Below are 6,000 nucleotides of genomic sequence, written 5' to 3'. Positions count from 1 at the left end.
GCATTTATATGAATTTATGTTAAACATTTTCTTAGGGGTGAAATTGCTAGGTCATAGGATATAATTATAGAATATGCATACATTCAGTTTAATAGAAACAGCTAAATGGTTTTTCAAAGTGGTCGTACCAATTTACACTCCTGCTGACAGGGCATGAGGCTTCTAGTTGCTCCACACCTTCAACAAAACTTGGTACGTTTTTCTTTCTCAGTTCAGCCCTTTTGATGGATAGAGTGTTGCAGTACTATGGCTTTAATTCATATTTTCCTAGTGAGTAATGAAGTTGAGCTCCTAACTTCATTAATATTTTTATGTATTTCTTTCCAGTCTTTTCTCTATGTGTCTACATAGATGCATTTGATATTTTAAAATTAAGAATATATTGCATATATAGTTATGTAAACACCTGAAATTACATCAAGGAAACTTTCCATGTAGAAGTATGATTTTTAGGATTTTTTAAATTCATCTCATTAAAAGTAATTAAATGACCCTCTAATAGTTGGATAAAATTAGGCCAGAGAAAACAATATCTGAAGTTTAAACTGAACAACCGATTTCACTAGTTTGCTGTCTGCTTCTCTCTTTGTCTCTGGTCTGAGTCGTGGGCAGTAAGCTGATTAAACTGTGAGTATTCTAGCGCACGATGGGAAGCAGTGCAGTGGACCTGTAATGGTCTAGTCTAATCAGGATGCCGGCACGTTCCCTGGCGACGCTGGGAGGGTGTGGGCAGGTCAGTGAGGGTCATTTGAATCCGAAAATAGTTTGTACTATGTTAGGCAAAGGATATAATAAATTAGAAACTATTATTATAATTCTAGAACAGCATCTTGTAAATATGAGGCTCTCAAAAACTGTTTGCTCAAAGTCAAAAGTGCAGGTGGCCACTCCACACATAAAAGCTATTCTGTGATGTTCTATTGCTGCAATGTTTAAATTCCAGACTCTGTACACATGCCGTGAAGATTAATTTCACTCTTAATCATTGTAAAGAAGAGAAATTAAGAATTGATTATAGATTTTCCCCATTAGAACAGACATAAAAACTCTAAAAGTTTTTTGAAAGCAAAGAATACTGCTGTTAACAAGAGGTTAGGCTTAACTTGTAAATATCCACACAACAAACAGTTTATTAGTTACATGCTCCCCTATAGAACTGATTTAGTGAACTTGTTTTTTTCAGGGCAGTTCTTAGCATCAGATTCTCAGTAATATTCTGGGCATGTTGGGATGCATCTTGAATGTATTCATCCTGGGCAGCCACAGCTGACTCAGTAACCAGGAACAGCAGCTAATTCTGAGTTGGAACAACGTAGCAGAAATCCTTTCCTGGTACAGAGGGGAAGGATCTTCTGAAAGAATATTTGAAAGGAAAAAAGTGATTATTCATTGAGTATAAACCATGTTTTGTGAACTTCACAAAATAGTTTAAATGATAAACATTTCATTTAACCAGAAATGGAATCAATAGCTTCATTTCTGCCACTGTGTATGATGGATTAGGCTTTAAAACAAGAGTGGGTTTTTTTTTTTTAAGATTTTATTTATTTATTTTTAGAGACGGAAGGGAAGGAGATAGAGAAACAGAGAGAAACATCAATGTGCGGTTGCTGGGGGTTATGGCCTGCAACCCAGGAATGTACCCTGGCTGGGAATCGAACCTGGGACACTTTGGTTCCCAGCCCACACTCAATCCACTGAGCTATGCCAGCCAGGTAAAACAAGAGTGTTTTAAAAATTGACATGAGCTATACCGAGAACCTGCTTAAGAAGGCCCAGTCTGAATTCAGCACATATTTCATACCCTCATGGCTTACGCTCCTTTTTGCTTTGCTATGTTGTTCATACCGTTACACCTAACACCCCGTACTTCATTACATTCAGTAATAACCTGCATTTCTCAGGGTGAGCACTCCCAGCTTTCCCTTTCCTCCACTTTATTATGTACTTTTTATATAGCTTCAGTTTTACTCGTCTACTGATACATTATGTGGATCCAAGCCACTCTGTGGTGAGATGTTGGGAGCACCCAGGTCTACAAAATAACATTTCCAGAGCTAATGGCAAGTGCTGTATGTCACAAGTCACCCACAACTCACAAGAAAAAATAGGTTACCAGACCAAAATCCCAAATGAAAACATTTCTAAATTCAAAGCAAAGATCACACTACACACAGTCTTGCTTCTTCCAATCCTTCCAAAAACATCTAGTGCAATAGGATGTGAATTGTTATGGTGCCAGAGAGCAGAAAGGAATACAGTCCAGTGTTTCTCAAAATATCACTCAAGAAATGCCTGCATCAGAAGCTTCTAAAATGCTTACTGAAAATGCCACACCTGGACCCTCAGAGTAAAAATCTTGGGGAGTGGGTGGGAGTAAGTTTTCTGGGTGATTCATATGCATGATAGAGTTTGAGCACCTCCACTATAACAACATATAACAATATTTATTAGAGTCAACTCCATGAACCTGGACCTCAGACAGCACCAGGCCTGCTAGCATAACAAGCAGGGGGCATCATGAACACAGGTCAGGAAATATTCTAACAGTCTTCAAGCCAAGCTGTTCTCTGTTGTCACACTGCTGTTTGGAAGCTGCAGGGAGACCATGACTACTAACAGCAGGTCCTGGTGGTAGGAGCAGTGAATGCCAGTTGGCAGGTCACAGACTTCTACGTAGTACAGAGCTCCCTTTGAAGGTGCACACGAAGGTGTATGCACACGTGATCATAGGAGGCACTGTGAAGCAGTGAAAAATTGTGTGGAATTAGAAGACCTCGTTTTAAATCCTAGCTCCAGTAGATTATGTTAGTTAGATTAGTCCTTATTCCATCCAGTCCTGAGGCTTTTTCTATGTGATCTTGAGGAAATTGTGTACATTTAAACCTCAGTTTCCTCATAAAAAAAAACAAGAATTCATAATACTTCACTGACATGAGGACTAAATGAATACCAAACATAATTCTTGAAATATAGTAGGTACTCAACAAGGCTTATTCAGGCATTTCTTACATAGATACGTCTTTGTAAACAGTGTGTAAATTAAAAAGAGCTACACAGAAGGATGCAGTGTCGTGCAGTTAGAACGAGCATGGACTCGAGACACACCTGCGTTAGAGTTCCAGTTCCATCCCGTACCATTTGTGTGACAGTGGGCAAGCTCCTTTATCTCTAAGCCTCTGTTCTCTCTCTATAAAATGGGGATCACAGTACTAACTGTTTCATAAGTTACCATTTCATAAGGCCGTTGTAAAAATCAAATAAGAGAATATATGCAAATTCCTTAGCACAGAGTCTGGAACATCATAAACACCTGACAAATGTTCACTATTATTACGTTAACAATGGAAGATGTTAATAGTGATAGTTGTATATTTTCTAGCCATCATCTTAATTAATGTCCATAACAACTCTGTGAGACAAGCTGGTAGGTCTTATTTTCCTCATTTCACAGATGAGAACACTGAGAATATAGGGTCTGAGAGTGCTGGCCATCATCAAGCAACAAGTAATCAGTGGCTGTCAATGTATGAACCTGGGTCTTTTGACTCATCTGGTTATATCTGGTTCCCTGCTCCTTTTTCTTCAGTAGCAGGAAGTTTGCTCAAGTTATGCAATGTAATGAACTAACAAAATAGAGACAGACTTAGAGAAAAGACGGACAGCTGTCAGAGGGAAAGGGGGTTGAGGGGCTGGGTCAAAAAGGTGAAGGAATTAAGCAAAAGGGGGGGTAGAGAGAGAGAGGGAGGAAGGAAGAGAGAGAGGAAGAAAGGAAGAAAGAGAGAGAAAGAGAGAGAGGGAGGGAGGGAAAGAGAAGAAAGAAGGAAGAGGAGGGAAGGAAGGAAGGAAGGAAGGAAGGAAGGAAGGAAGGAAGGAAGGAAGGGAGGAAAATATAAAAATGGTAAAATATAAAAATGGTAAAAATATAAAAATGGTAAAAATATAAAAATGGTAAAATATAAAAATGCATCACACTGCTTCTGAGTACAACTGACCCTTGGAACCACATGGTTTGAGCTGTGCAGGTCCATTTATATGGGGGGGGGGGCAGTTTCCAGTAAATACTGTAAATGTATTTTTTATTTCTTATAATTTTCTTAATAATATTTTCTCTTCTCTAGCTTACTTTATTATAAGAATACACTATACATATACCATACAAAATAAGTGCTAATCAACTACTTATCAGTAAGGCTTCCAGTCAACAGTAGGCTATTAATAATTAAGTTTTGAAGGGGTCAAAAGTTATAAGCAGATTTTTTACTGCATGGGGGGTCAGTGCTCCTAACCCCTGCATTGTTTAAAGGTCAACTTTTTATGATAATTTCTTCCTCTTATGCTCTGAGGCCTTTCTTATGTGGATTCAATCCTCAATAATTGTTTATTACTACTCATGGCACATAGTAGGTGCTCAATACATATTTAATACACATGATCAGACAAAAAGAACTAATTTGAACAGGGCCTTGTGGGAATAGACCCTAGGATTGGAGAACGAGGTGTAATGCTGGAGAGAGGAGACAGGAAATATATCAACTTTCTTTTCGTTGGAGTTCTGCCTCCAACCCTGATGTTTGGTGAAGACGCTTCCTTCACCACCCAGCTAGATTTGAGCTACAAATGTCTGTTGAGATCCCCCTGAAATACAGAAGTAACAAAGTGGATAGAAAATGATTTTTTTCGAGTTAACACAAGAGGATAATGTTGCCATATTTAGCAAACAAAAATGTAAACTGCCCAGTTAATTTGAATGTCACCTAAACAATGAATACATTTTAGTATTAGTATGTCTCATACTTATACCTTGTGTTGTATCTCACAACTCTAAAATCAGGCCATCAATTAAGTTTGGTGTTATTGAGTATTTTATTGAGTTTGTTAATGTCTCTTTTTTCTTCAAAAAAGATTTATACCAGCTTAAAATAAAACATACAAGATAAGTTAGTATATGAGAAATAGACAACTGGGAACAAGTAAAATCTATGATTAATAAAATTGAGTTTTAAATTTTGTCCTAAGCTTTTTTTGGCCTTGGCTGGTATGGCTTAGTGGATTGAGTGCCAGCCTGTGAACCAAAGGGTAGCTGGTTCAGTTCCCAGTCGGGCCACATGACTGGGTTGTGGGCCAGGCCCCCAGTAGGGGGCATGCAAGAGGCAACCACACATTGATGTTTCTCTCTCTTTCTCCTTCCCTTCCCCTCTGTATAAAAATAAATAAATAAAATCATTAAAAAAAACAACTTTGTCCTAAACTTTTCAAAATAGTGTAAGTCATAATAAATCACATCTTGAGATTTAAAAGACTATTCCTTAGAGTGAAAAAAGTATTATCATAAAGAAGAAATGTGGCATAATAGACCATTTCTAGTAAGAGAGTTTAGATTCAAATACTTAGGCAACTCACAATAGCTCTCTGAACCTCAGAGTTCATCTATAAAATGGAGTCACTGTTGTCTGTTATCTGCCTATGGCTACGTAATAAATTACCCTGCAGTTTTAGTGACTTAACAACCATTTTACTATAGCTCATGATTCTGTGGATCAGAAAATCGAGCAGGCCTTATCTAGATAATGTGTCTGCTCCATGCAGTGTTGACTGAGGTCACTCAGTGGTATTGTTTGAGGGTAAGCTGTTCTGAAATTCCAAGATGGCCTCACTCACATATCTGTGCCTTAGCAGGACTGTATGGAAGGCCAAGCTCATCTGCTACAGTAGCCTGAGGTACCCACATGTGGTCCCTCCAGCATGACAGCCTCAAAGTAGTTGGACTTTTAACATGGCAGCTACAGGCTCTCAGAGAAATTGCTCTTAGAGACAAGAAATAGAAACTGACAATTTATGGCATGGGCCCAAGAATGGGCATAGTGCTATCTCTTCCATATTCTACAGGTTAAAACACAAACATCACAGGGCCAACACAGCTTCAAAAAAGGGATACAGACTCCACCTCTCAATAGAAGGAACATGGAAAAAACTAGCCATTGTCTACTCTGACTCTTC

The sequence above is a fragment of the Phyllostomus discolor genome, chromosome 2, assembly GCF_004126475.2.
Source record: "Phyllostomus discolor isolate MPI-MPIP mPhyDis1 chromosome 2, mPhyDis1.pri.v3, whole genome shotgun sequence".
Lineage (NCBI taxonomy): Eukaryota > Metazoa > Chordata > Mammalia > Chiroptera > Phyllostomidae > Phyllostomus > Phyllostomus discolor.
This window is presented reverse-complemented; position numbering follows the sequence as displayed.